Source organism: Balaenoptera physalus, assembly GCF_965194825.1.
Source record: "Balaenoptera physalus genome assembly, chromosome: 2".
Classification (NCBI taxonomy): Eukaryota; Metazoa; Chordata; class Mammalia; order Artiodactyla; family Balaenopteridae; genus Balaenoptera; species Balaenoptera physalus.
In genome coordinates this window covers 173895302-173910285 of record NC_138883.1, presented here as the reverse complement: position 1 = coordinate 173910285, position 14984 = coordinate 173895302, and the positions used below count along the sequence as shown (strand labels likewise).

Genomic DNA, 14984 nt, shown 5'->3' with positions numbered 1-14984 from the left:
CTATAATCTATAATTCTATATACATTCTATATAATCTATAATTCTATATAGATTCTATATAATCTTCTATATAGAAGATTCTATAATCTATAATTCTATATAGATTCTATATAATCTATAATTCTATATAGAATCTAGAAGATTCTATAATTCTATAATCTATAAACTAATCTATAGATGAGTTTGGAGAGAAAGGATATCTTAATAATCTGATCACTGAACACAGTATATAATTCCATTTATTTAGGTTTTTAATTTCTCTCAATCATATTTTTAGTTTTCTGTATTGAGGTCTAGAACATCTTTTACTATATTTATTCCTAGGAATTGGATGACGTTTGATTCTATTATAAATGGTATATTTAAAAATTTCATTTTTGAATTGTTTGAATATAGAAATTCATTTGGTATATACATATATTTGTGTATAAGTGTGCATGTATCTTAACTGCTATCTATTAGTTATTATCTCCCAATTTATTTAGTCATAACTCTAAATATTATAACATGCATCCCTGATTTATTAAATTTAATACAATTTGTACTTTATCACTTCTTCTGTAATTTAAGAACCTTAGAACATTTTAACTCCATTTTCTGTGCTATTGTTATCACATATTTTAATTCTGTATAAAATATGAATGCTAGAAGTCAAGATTATCATTTTTTTACAGTCAATATTCACTTAATTTTCCACTTAATTTCACTTAATTAAATTGTTAAGTTTTCCACTTAACAATTTCACTTAATTTTTTACCCTTTCTTTGCTCTTCATTTCTCCCTACTTCTTTGTACTTTTATCTAAGAGTATTTTGCTTTTGTCTGAGGATCTCCTTTAGAATTTTCTTTATCACAGGTCTGCTGTTTACTTTTTTCAATTTTGTTCTGAAAATTTCTGTTTTTACCTTCATTTTTGAAGAATATTTTTGGGAGTGAATTATAATTCTAGATGGGTAGTTATTTTCTTCTATATTTATTATGGGCTGAATTATGGCCCCTAAAAATTTATATATTGAAGTCCTAACCCCCAGTGCCTCCAAATGTGACTGTATTTGGAAATAGGGTATTTAAAGAAGTAATTAAGTAAAAATGAGATCATTGGGATGGGCCCTAATCTAATATGACTGGTGTCCTTGTAAGAGGAGAAAATTTGGACAGACATAGAGGGAGGAACACAAAAAGACCCAGGGAGAAGACAGCCAACTAAACGCCAGGGAGAGAGGCCTTAGAAGGAACCAACCCTGTTGACACCTTTATCTTTGATTTCTATCCTTCAAAACTCTGAGAAAATAAATTTCTGTTGAAGCCACCCAGTCTGTGATACTTTTTTATGGTAGCCCTAGCAAACTAATGCAATCTTCTATTGCTTCTATTGAGAAGTCAGCTGTCTATCTTGTTTATCCTTTGAAGGTATCATGTATTTTTCTCCTGGCAATTTTGAATTTTCTCTCTATGTTTTTTGTTTTCAACATTTCAATGTGGTATGTGTAGGTATGATTTTTCTGTTTTATTCCACCTGTGCTTTGTAGTGGTCCTTGAACCTGTAGATACCTAGTGTCAGTTTTGTAATATTCCTAGACCATTATCTCTTCAAATATTGATTCTTTCCTATTCCTTCTGTCCTCATTTCTAGGACTCTGATTTCATGTACATTAAAACTTTTTAACCATATATTATATATATATCTTCTATGTTATTTAAAAAAATTTTTAACCTTTTGTCTCTGTTTTAGTTTGGATATTTTCTTCTTATCTATAATAAAAGTCACCAAAATTGTGCTGGCTATGCCTAACCTGCTGTTAAATCCAGGTATTTAGTTCATAATTTGTTATAGTATTCTGTTTCAGCATTTTCATTATATTATTTTTATAGTTTTCAATCCTGACAAAATTCATAGCTATTTTAAATTACTATTACTATTTATTGCTCTAATATTTTTATTTCCTCTGAATCTATTTCAAATCACTGTTTTTTCTTCTGGTCATCAGTTTTCATCTTTTTGTTTGTCTAGTTGTCTTTCTCTGAATTCCAGAGATTATTAAGGAAATTTTGAGAGTTTGAATAATGATATTTTTCTTCAGCGAGGACTTAGTTTCTAGCAGGCATCAAGGATATAGGCAGATCACATTAAAGAACACAAGGATTCACTTATTTCCAAAAATTGGCTTTCAGTCTTTCTGGGAGTAGATCTATTTCAAATTTATCTTTACACTTAGGCTCAGGTGTTGCCTTTTTAGGGCCCCACTTGAAAGCCTGAGGTTTTCCTTTTACCATGGCCACTGTTCGTTATGGCCATTTATCTAATCCAAGCACAACTTTCTTCTAAGCTTTTCAGGCTCTCAGCTGTTGGTTTTGAATCAACAAATGTTTTATATAAAAAAAGGAGCACCAAATGTTGTGCTCACCCTCTGGATTCTGCAGTTTATGATACCATCTGGGACTATTTTCTTTTAACTTCAAGAATTTCCTTAAGTATTTCTTATAGTGAGGGTCTGCCAGAAAGACTCTCTACTCTTGTTTGTGTTGGAACATCTTTGTTACATTTTGAGGAGCATATTTCGATGGGTATAGAATTCTAGGTCAGCATTTCTTTCTGCTCTAAAGATATTATCCTATTGTCTTCTGGCTTGCATAATCTCTGTTGTAAAAGCAGTCAAATACCTTGAAGACATGTCTTCTATTCTCTGGCTATTTCAGACTTTCTATTTGGTTTTGACCTTGCTGTGGTTTTCTTTGTATTGAAAAGAAAGCTCTTGGTTCCCTGAGCTTTTTGAATTTGTGTGTTGATATTTTTCATCAGTTTCAAATTTTTTAAAAACAATTCTCTTCTCAAATTGTTTCTGTCTTATCTTTATCTACTCTCGTTCTGAAATTCCAGTTATATGTATGTTAATCTCTGTTTTGTTCTTTATCATTTTTTTCTCTTTGTGCTTTGAGATATTTTTTTTAATCTACATCTTATTTCTTTCATGTTTTGGACATTTTCATTAACTTATCCTCAGGTTCAGTCACCCTTTCTTCTGCTGTGTTTAGTAAAATTTAGTCTATCTCTAGTTCATGCCTGTTCCTTGGCTCTCCTTGGGTTTTGATTGAATTGAGGTTAGTCTCATCTCCTCATCTGTAAAATTTACAAGAATCAGTTCTGTCATTTGCAGATTTTGAGTTTAGTGCTTTAGCTCCTACACTACACAGCTTCAAAATCTGACAAACATCAAGAGAAACACTACGTATTTTTGTCAGGTTTCCAACTTCCAGCATGTTGTTTCTTGTGCACCACAGGAGATGTTACTCTGCCAACTATAAATCTCTTGGCTTATCCTCAGTGTCTTGCAGAATCCCAGAACTTAGCTAACACCTCATGGAGCAAACTCATCATTTGTTTGGGAATCTTTTGGTTTCCATTTGATCACATGGTCAAAACTCTACTGGATTCTCTTTTCCCCATTTGGGCGCCTTTAACCTAAGCCAAGTAGATTCTCATCTGTCCTTAGAATCAGTAAATGCCTCCAGGGCAGTAAATGGCTAGCGATTATCAACCCAGATAAGAAGGGATGTTTCTTTGTAGAATTTTAGTTAACTGAATTCTCATGACTTCTGTGATATCTTTATAAATATTATTTTTTACATACACTCATTTTTCTAGTAGTTAGCTTTGTGTTGGCCTGCTAAAATATACTAAACCCTATTTAGAAGTAGAAATGTAGGACTGGTAAGAAGAGATCCACTGTCCTTTGTACCACAGTATTCCTATTCCATGAGTCAGGCAGTCAATGTAGGGACTCTTTCAGTTCAGGATATGTAGTCCCATCTATTTATGCAAGAACTTGGACAATATTCATTGCATAACTTTGGGTACATAGACCTCCTAAAAATAGTCTTAATCAAAGCTCCATTTATCAGCTGAAACTCCATTTATTCCTATTCTGATATTGTCCACAGTTATGGACTTGACTGTCATGCATTTATAAATCCAAAGAAAATGGTTTTTGTGAAATTAGTGTAGGCATCCACTAATCTCCCCCCATTCATCACTGACATTTGGTTATTCACTTTCTCCATGTACTAGTATGAAGGTTAAGGGCTCTACATCCCTTTAGGAAAAGCTAGGAAGAATGTTCATCGTATACTCTTGTACTGTATTCAGAATCTTTCATGATCTATACTGAAGTTTCTGATTTTCAAGGGGCTCTGCATTTGTGAAATGAACCAGGTTGGGGGATACAGTTTGAATACTTCTTAAAGATATGATGACTATACCTGTTCTATTGCCTATTGATCAGTCCATACCTACTTTGTTTCTTGTTTGGGGTCTGCCTCTAGGCTGAGCTGCTCCAAAGATGCATCCCTATCCACTACAGTTGCAATCCTTCCTACCAGAATTCATGGCCTACAGAAATCTGCCTGGAGAGTAATTTTTAAAAATTCGAGTTTCTGTCTCCAATATATTCCACAGGGATAGTCTGAGGAACATGGGAGAAAATAGAGAAATTAAAAAGTTACACTTGCAATTCTGGGATAAGCCCTGTTTGATCATGCTGGATTATTCTTTAATATACATTATGGTTGGATTTCAGTTTCTTGTGTTATTTAGGATTTTAACAGCCACATTCATAAATTACATTAGTATAGTTTCTTTTCTATCTTAGGTTGAGTTAGGAAGAGCTCCATCTTATTCTTTGCATTCTGTTCCTTAAAACTACAAGTTTAATTTACAAGAAATCATTCATTACACTAATGGAAAAGACTGTGTTTTAGAGGACGTTCTTTGACAAATTTTAAACTGTACTCAAGTTTTTATTTCTTGAATAAAATTTTGGTCATCTTATTTTTTCTTGAAAACCAAGTAAATTATCAAGATTTTCAAAAATATCAACCACTGTTATGATTTTAATTCCCTCCATATTTGTTCTCTCAGTCTGTTTGCACTTGCTCTATTTTAGATTTGCATTAGATATATCTCTAATATTTTTAAGATGTAACCCCTACATTTATTTATCAAAATGGCTGTTTTCTCTAGTTGTGCCATTGTATTTATTATTTGCTTCTCATAATATAATGTTGGCTGTTGTCTTCTTCCTTAGATTGTGAATTTCCCCTTTAGTTCATTTATGTTTAATAATGAAAACTTTTTAAAATTTTATTTTTTATTGAATAAAAGATTCTTTAAATTCTATAGTGCTTTACAGTTTTCAAAAGTTTCACACACATGATTTCCTATAATCTCATAATAATCCTTTTTTTTCCCCTCCTACCCCTATTTTGCCCCTCCCCACTTCTCTCTCCCCACTGGTAACCACTAGTTTGTTCTCTGTATCTGTGAGTCTGCTTCTTTTTTGTTTTATTCACTAGTTTGTTGTATTTTTTAGATTCCACACATACAGTATTTGTCTTTCTCTGTCTGACTTATTTCACTTAGTGTAATGCCCTCCAAGTCCATCCATGTTGCCATGAATGGCAAAATTTCATTCTTTTTTTTATGGCTGATTAGTATTCCATTGTGTGTGTGTGTGTGTGTGTGTATGTGTGTGTGTGTATATATATATATATATATATATATATATATATATATATATATATATATATATAAATGCCACATATTCTTCATTCATTCATCTGTTGATGGAGATGTAGGTTGCTTCTATACCTTGGCAATTGTAAATAATGCTGCTATGAACATTTGGGTGCATATATCTTTTCGAATTAGTGTTTTTAGGTTTTTTTGGATATATACCCAGGAGTGGGATTGCTGATCATATGGTACTTCTATTTTTAGTTTTTGGAGAAACCTCCATACTGTTTTCCACAGTGGCTGCACTAATTTACGTTCCCACCAACAGTGTAGGAATGTTCTCTTTTCTCCACATCCACGCCAATATTTGTTATTCATGTTCTTTTTGATGATAGCCGTTCTGACAGGTGTGAGGTGATATCTCATTGTGGTTCTGATTTGCATTTCCCTGATGATTAGCGATGTTGAGCATCTTTTCATGTGTCTGTCAGCCATCTGCATCTCCTCTTTAGAAAAATGTCTATTCGGTTCTTCACATTTCTTAATTGAGTTGTTCATTTTTTTGATATTGAGTTGTATGTGCTGTTGTATATGTTGGATATTAACCCCTTATGGGTCATATCATTTGCAAATATCTTCTCCCATTCAATAGGTTGTCTTTTTGTTTCATCAGTGGTTAATTATCCATTAATCTCTTCCCATCCACCACCAAAGTTTGGTTATTTCCCTTCCCTTTATACTGTTATTCAGATTAATGGCTCCTCATTTTCTTTAGAAAAGGCTAAAAGAAGTGTACATGGTAATCCTGTGTAAGTCCATTGTGATTTACAAAAGTTTATGAGTGGAGATTTAAGCTATAGCTATTTTTTACTATTAAAATAATGCACAGTGAATAAACTATTTCTTGGTCATTTTTTGTTTTTGCAAATGTATCTTTGGTATAGAGTCAAAGAGGTAGGAATACCGTGTCAAAGGTTAAATACATGTGAATGCATTCATATATTTCCAAGTTCCCCACCATAGGGAATTATACCAATTTGCACTGATATGCTCATTACCAATATATGAGAGTATTCCCCACAGTCTTGACTGAAGAATATATTGCCAAAGTTTCAGAGTTTTGTCAATCTAATTGAGTAAAGATATTTTTCATTATAGTTCTTCACCTATATTTTCTTTAAGATTTAATTATGTATCATGAAATGAACAGAGCCTAAGTGTACAAATACATGAACTTCTATAACCCCCCCTACTTTTAAGACCAACAATATTTTCATCATCTCAGAAAGTTCTCTCATGTTCCTTTCCTCAATTCCCCACCTCTGAGCAACTGCCTTTCTTATTTTGACCACCATGGATTAGGTTTGTTCATTCTAGAACTTCATGTAAGTGGAATCATACTATGAATTTCTTTGCTTCTTTCATTCTGTATAATGTTTCTGGGATGCATCTATATGTTGCATATAATAATTGGTCACTCATGTTCACTGCTGAATAATATTCCATTGTATGGATACTAAAATTTTTAATTAATTTTTCTTTTGAGGGACATTTGGGTTGTTTCCAGTTTACTCATTCCAGTGAGTAAAGAGTGACAGCTCCTTTTGGTCGTAATTTGCACATCCTTAATATCTAATAATCTTGAGTGCTTTTTCTTCTGCTTAATAACTATTTATATATCTTTCTTTGCCAAGTATCTTATCAAATCTTTTTCTTATTTAAAAGAAATAGTTTGTCTTTTTTATCGAGTTGTAGGAGGTGTGGATACAAGACCTTTGCCAGTTAGATGTGTTAAGAATTGTTATCCCCAATCTGTAGCTCTACTATTCATTTCCTTAATGGTGTCTTTTGATGAGCACAACTTTTAATTTTGTTGGTGTTAAATTTATCAATTATGGATTTATCAATTTATTCTATTTTTTAGTTTGTGCTTTTTACATCTAACCTAACCTAAAAAAAAAAAAATCTCTCTTTAAGATCATGAAAATAGCCTCCTATGATTTTCTTCTAAAAGCCTGATACTTTTGGCTTTCACATTTAGTGTACGATCCATCTCAAATTAATTTTTTGTGTGAACTGTGAAATAGAGGTAGAAGTTCTTTTTTTTCCATGTAGATATCCAGTTACTCTGGAATAAGTACTTTAAAAATATTCCTTTTCCAGTTGAATTGCTGTGGCACTTTTGTTGAAAATAAATTGATTACATATGAATGGGTGTCTTTTTAGGTAATCTGTTACATTCCATTATTTTCTCTCTTTCTACCATTAATACGCACTCTGCATAACTGTTAGTATAAGTTCTCCAACTTTTTTTTTCTTGTACAATACTGTTTTCACCACTCAAAGTAATCTTCATTTCTATGTAAAATTTGCAATTAGCTAATCGATTTGTGAATATTTAACATCTTAACAGTATTAATCCATGAATATAGTGTTTCTATTTTTAAAGTGTTCAGTGTTCAAGGCTTGCTTTTACTTAGATAATTCATTTCTAAGTATTTTACTTTGGGTGCTGTTGTAAACGATGTGGTTTTTAAATTTCTGTTCCCATTTGGTTACTGCCAGTTTATATAAACAAAGGTTTTTTTTTATATTTACCTTTTTTGTATGATCTTGCTAAATGGCTTATTTATTCTTTAAGTGTTTTGGTAGTTTTGTTAGGATTTTGTATGTACCGTATCATCATGTCAGAATAAATACAGTTTTACTTCTTTTCTTCCAATTTTTGCACTTTTTAGTTCTCTATACTGCCTCGTTAACACTAGCAAGAATCCCATTAGTGTTGAACAGACATGGTGAAAGAGAGATCCTTTATTTTTTCCCAAATTTAGGGGGAAACTATTGAGTCTTCCACCATTAAGTTTAATGTTAGCTATAGGTTTTTATAAAAGTACTTCAGCAAATTAAAAAAAAAATCCTTCCATTCCCATTTTGCTGAGAGTTGCTTTCTATAATACATGGGTTTTTAAGAACAATTTTTTAAATTGTGATTTAAATACACTCAAATTCATCCTTTTTGTATGTCCAGTTTGAGCAGTTTGGTTAAACATATACAGTCATGGAATCAATGCCATAAATAGGGTAGACAATATTTGTAGTACTCCAAAAAGTCACTTTGTGTTTATGAAAACTTATGGTAGTCTCTTGCGATCCTTTTTATTTCCGTGGCTATATATATATATAATATATATATATGTATGTATGTATTTTTAACATCAGTTAATCATTTAAAAAAATTTTAGACTACCTTTCAGATTTGATATTGGCATTTGGGTGTCAAGAAGTACGGCACACCAAGTCATGCTAACCAAGAAATTCATATATTATTCTTTTAAATACATTGATATCATTTTGATCGTTGCTTTTTCAGTCCAGGTTTGGTGATTTTTTTGGACTCCTGTACTTTTAGTCTTTGCTTTACCCAATGACTCCTACCCTGTTGTCAATCAGTGCTCAGCATTATTCAGATTTGTAGATAAATCTTTGATGAGGTACATCATATTTATGTTTTCCATTTATTTATCTCCATAGAATCTATCATTATAACAGGTTATATTATTTCTAGTAAGAGGTAAATGGCAAAACTGGTGTATTTTTCTCTGTGTTTGAACACAAATGCATGAATTAGAATGGTTATGGCAAAAGCAATATGTATGGTGGTTTTAAAAAGTCTATATTAACAGTGAAAAAATGGGAGAATGTACAATACAATTGAAACTCTTTGATGAATATTATACAGGTATTAGGATAACCATTTGTAAATGTGTTGTCCCAAAATGTTGTTTAAGTTTCCCACAAAAACAAAAGGAGGTGATTTCTTATCCTGGCCTGATAATCATGATACAGAAACAGGACACCAAGGAAGAATAGAGCACTTTGCCAATATATCCTGCATTTCCTGTTAGAGAAGAGAGTTGGGAAGAGAAATTCCTACTGGTGATAGGATTGCAAAATTTTCTTTCAGTGTAAACATTGCACATGAAATAAAAAAATGTAATCTGGAGCATGTTCTGAATATAGCCGTTTATTAAGTGAAAACTAGCAGAATCCTCATCTTTCAGTGGCTTAATACAATATATGACTATTTCTTACTCATAAAATATTCATATGTAAGTGTTACTAGTCAGTGATAATTCTCTTACACATAGAGATTTAGGAACCCACAGTTCTTTCATCCTGCGGCTCCACCACTGCCTTGAGTCATGGAATTCTCTACATCCCACTGGCAGTTGAAGGACAAGTGTCTTAGTCCATTCAGGCTCCTGTAACAAAACACTATAGACTGGGTGGCTTATAAACAACTGAAATTGATTCCTCCCAGTTCTAGAGGCTAGGAAATACAAGATCAAAGTGCTGGAAGATTCAGTGTCCAGTGAGGATCCACTCCTTGGTTTATAGAGTCATCTTTTCTCTGTGTCCTCAGATGGTAAATAGGGCAAGAGAGCTCTCAGGGGTCTCTTTTATAATAAGGGCATGAATCTCATTCATGAGGCCCCACCCTCATGACCTAATCACCTCCCAAAGTCTCCACTTCCAAATACCATCATATTAACAGTTAGTTTTCAACATATCAATTTGGAGGGGGACACAAATATTCAGCCTATAGCAACAGGGATAGAAAATAAATCCATTATTCTCCAAAGCACTGGACTGGAAGTGACACTCAACACTTCAGCTTGCATTTTGTTAAACTAGAAATGAAACTAGACATTTGGCCACTCCTGAATGCAGTGAGCAGTGGAGGAGTGAGCAACAGTATGTATTTTCTATCTGGGAAGCAATTTCCCCGTAACAGCCCTACCTATGGAAGGGAATATTAGTTTTTGGTGGCCCTGCCATATACAGAAGGGAACTATGAGTTGGCTAGTCAGAAATCACGAGCAAGCCACTTCCTTATTTTTTTAATTAGTTTTTATTGGAGTATAGTTGATATACAATGTTGTGCTAGTTTCTGCTCTACAGCAGACTGAATCAGTTATACATATACAAGTATCCCCTCTTTTTTAGATTCCATTCCCATATAGGTCATTACAGCGTACTGAATAGAATTCCCCGTGCTATACAGTAGGTCCTTATTAGTTACCTATTTTATATAGAGTAGTGTGCATATGTCAGTCCCAATTTCCCAATTTATCCCTACCCCACCCTTTCCCCCTTGGTAACCATAAGTTTGTTTTCTACATCTGTGACTCTATTTCTGTTTTGTAAATAGGTTCATTTGTACCATTTTTTTAGATTCCACATATAAGTGATATCATATGATATTTGTCTTTGACTTCCTTCACTCAGTGTAATAATCTCTAAGTCCATCCATGTCACTGAAAATGGCATTATTTCATTCTTTTTTATGGCTGAGTAATATTCCATTTTGTGTGTGTGTGTGTGTGTGTGTGTGTGTGTGTGTGTGTGTGTGTGTATGACATCTTTATTAACTGAGGAATCTGGAAATCTAAAATACTAACTTTTCCAGCCCAAATTCATCTCAAGGATGATGAGTGATACATTTTGGGTCATGAGATGTAGCCTGAAGTCCCTGTCCCCTAAGGAGAAAGCTCTTTTGTCCCTTTCTTCTTCCACCATTTTTTTTTTGCCTAGAGTATGACAGTGAGGCCCATAGCTAATGATCATGAGTATGAAGGTCCTCACATCAAGGAGCAGAAAAATGGAAGGAGCTTGGATCAGTGACACTGTTATGTGGTTGCATCAGCCTCAATTGCCTACCTCTGGACTTTTTTGTTATATGAGGAAATTAACTATATACCTCTTTCTTTAAAATACTATTTATTGGGGTTTCAGTTAGTTGCAGTTGCAATCCTAACTGATATATAATTAAAGTGATTGTCCCATCCATGCAATTAATTTTTCCTTGGGACAAAAAACAATTTTAAAGTAACTGCCCATCTTCAACTATTTTTAATCAAAAGCCATTCTAAAATTCACACCACCCCAAGGTTCACAGTATTCTTTTATCAAGATCACCAAAACAATATGAATTCAGAACCCAACTGTTTAAAGAACGCTTGTCACGTTAATTAGGCAAAGTACTCTCTAGAAAATTAAAAACTAAAATGACCATTATTGGTATGAAAAATATAGATGAGAATAAAAAACTTTAAAATGACATCTAATAATGTGACAGTTATGTATCATAAAAGGAACTATATTAGAGGAAAGGAAGCAAAAATATTTAATTGGATGGGAAAGGGAATTAGATATCTGATTTCAAAGACTAGAGCTGGGAGTACATTAGGGAGAGGAGGGGAAAAATGTAAGAAATTTAGAAGATGGAAGTGAGAATATTGAGCATGGAGGTGATAGACTAACCAAAGTGTCCTTGATATCCAGCAGAGTAGCACAGTAATACCCTGCCAGGTTGGAAGAAAAGAATCACTTTACAAAGAAATAGCTGAAAGGTTATGCGTCTTAATCACTAGCCTCACCTCAAGAGCAGATACCCACCAAGACAGACAAATGAGCCTCACTTTCAGGAATTTCTTAAAATGGAGATGAGTGTGACAGGTGTATTTCCAGGAAAAAAACACAAAGCTCAGTTTGTCAATCTAGTGCTCCTGCAGAATTTTACCACTTTTACTGAGGAAAGGATGGTCTCCCCCTCCCACTTCATTTCTTGTGATGCTGATTCATTAGTTTTATTTTTGGGTCTCATAACTTAGAGACTGAAATTGTGTTCCAAAAAAAAAAAAAAAATTCATTCCCTTCTGATTTCCACTGCCTTTCTGAACTTTATGCAGTAATATAAATAAGGCATTTATTGCATACACAGTTAAAAAATCTATATCGTCCTTACTAACAGTTCCTCATTAGTGAAGACAGGCCCATAGTTTGGGTATTAATTTTCCTCTATCTTAGAGTGAATCGATGCTGTTTAATTTCTTGTTACTATTACTCATGACCTTCCAAAGGGTAGACCCTTGGAAGTTAAAGCCATAGAAACATGATTTGCTGGAAAGCAGTGATTCCCATCATAAAATTTCAGAGTTCCCTGAGTCACAAAGTTATTGCTCATTTTACTATTTTTCTGTAAATAGTTGTTTCTGCAGCCAGTTTGTTTACAAAATGTGGCTACTCATACCACAGGACTGCTTGTTGAACAATAAGAATAGATGTTATCACATAATTGGGATTAATACACAGAAACATCTGTGACGTATGGTAATTTGGAAGATACTTGGAGAAACGAATCCTAAATGTCACTTGGCAGTTGCTTATGGGCATTAAATTCATGCTTTTTGCTAACATTTGTGTGGGAAAGAGAAATATGTGCAAAAAAAATCTCATAATCTTTGACAAATTCGCTAATACCTTTTGGATTATGTGATTAGTTTTTGAAACTCAAGTTTGCAAAACGATTTTGGCTTCCCAGTAAACGCTTTTAACAATAAAGTTGAAACTGAGTAGAAAATAGGATCTACTGGATCTGATGATCATGGCTAAACTAAAGAACTTACTCTGTATGTTTTGCATGGTGCTTTGCAAAATTAAACCAAGGAATAATATTAAATTAAGAAAAAATCTGTAGAGCTAGCATTAGATTTTTTTAATGGGGGTTTAAAAAAATAGAATAAATGAAGGGGAAAAAGTTATATATTGAATACATATACTATATATATATTTTGCCAAGATATTTTGCTACTTCTCTGACCATAGTTTTTTTTTTTTTAATATAATTTACTCTGTAGCACTAGAAAGAAATGTAAGCCATCCTTAACTCCCCCAAAATAAACAAAAGTAAGTATTTAAGGAAGACAAGCTGTCTTGGGTGAAACTGTCTATCTTGTGTCATATATGGTGCACACCTGAGAGCCTAGATTTAATAAAATCATAAAAACATGGAAACATAACAATTCAAAGTTGGATGGAAACAGGAAGACTTCTAGTTTTACCCATATTGACTGCATTAGACAAAACAAGTCAGAGATGAAAAGGGGGCCTTATATTTGGTAATCCCTGGAGTCACCAGAAGTCCAACTCCTTCATTTGGGATCAAGATAGGCACTCATGCTGAGCACATATTCCTCCATCGTTGGAGAATCAAGCATAAACTTGTATACTGAGACCAAGACGGTGCCTTCCTAGACCTTTTACCCTAATTATCTGGGGACAGTAGAGAGCCCTCAAACCAATATCTGACTCCACAGACATTCCCAGCCTCATTCTTACCACCATAATCTGTCTTAAATTTGCCAGGACCAGTTTCATTATGCCTTTTATATCTTTACATATCTATCACCACAAAACCTCCAGACTCCCAGATCTCCCTCTTCCACACTTAGCCTCCCAAAGCCTTTTCACATCCTCTCTTCTGTGCCCTTTTGGCACCTCCATACAACTCCTGAAACCCTGCTTATGTGTCCTCTGAATTCATAGCCCATTTTTAGCAAAATCCTCTTTATCTGCAGTCTCTTCTCTGCCTGTTCTTTTTTCCTTCTTATTCTGATGGAAGCTTGGCTCTGAAGTTGTGGCTCTGTTTTACTGCCACAACCCTGAGATTACTAGACCTGAAAGCAAACTGTGTCCTTGCTCTATAATGCAGCATCCAAATCATTCTTCTTCCCTTGTGTTACTCAACTCAAGTTCGGCTGCTTGCTGCTCGAAAGCCAGAACTCCAGAGACAAGAGTTGGTAGGAAAGGAAAGGTTGCTTTATTCAAGAGGCTAGCGACCTGGGGAGAAGGCAGACTCATGCCCAAAAGCCAACTCTCCATTGCTGATCAGGGGGCAAGAGCTTTGAAAGGGGAGTTTCAAGGGTTTATAGGCAGCAGGGGGCAGGGGGTACATGCCAAACAGCACAGTTAGCTCCAACAGTCATCTTGAAATTGGTCACGCAGTGGGCTCATCAGTGTCGTATTGATTGTTTCAAGTACAGTTAATCTTCAATTCCAGGGTCAGTTTGTTCCCATTTCCTTGAGACAAGTTCTCAGAATTGTGTACAATGAAGCGGCTTATGTCATGGCTACAGTCTGGTCATCATGTAGTTAACTTCTTCCACCTGGTGAGGGTTTCAGTATCTTCAAGACCGCTCACAGAATATGGCTCAGAATATTATCTATAGCCCTTGAGGAGGAACTAAAGGGTCCTTGACTTTGTTTAATGGCTAAACTATTATGATTTTTGTCTTGTTTGACTATTTTCCTTTGCTTCTGCATTTTCTCATTTCTCTGATTAAATTTATTCTTTGACTAAAGTTTTTCTATAAACAAGAGGCAGGCAGAGGACATGGGGTATCTGTCCCAGGAAGGCCCATAGGGTCCTGCTTTGTTACACCTGTGCCTCTCCAACTTTGAATCATATCCCATGTTGTAAGATTTTATCATCTATCACTTCTTTGTGTTGATGTCATCTATGAACTTCTTTATTTCTCTACAGTTTTAGCTCATTTATCGTGGTAACCCTTTCCAATATTATTTTAAAATTTCAATCCACAAAGAGATGATCCTTCCAATCTTCTAGTCTTCC

General features: G+C 34.0%; 1 long non-coding RNA gene and 1 pseudogene across 2 annotated transcripts in view; both read right to left on the bottom strand.

Moving 5' to 3' along the window:
- Positions 1 to 14984, bottom strand: part of LOC309656462 — a 1106578-nt gene that overhangs the window by 364440 nt on the left and 727154 nt on the right. The window lies entirely within an intron of this gene.
- LOC309656440 (small nuclear ribonucleoprotein Sm D1 pseudogene) overlaps positions 1 to 14984 on the bottom strand; it is a 436073-nt pseudogene that overhangs the window by 89474 nt on the left and 331615 nt on the right. The window lies entirely within an intron of this gene.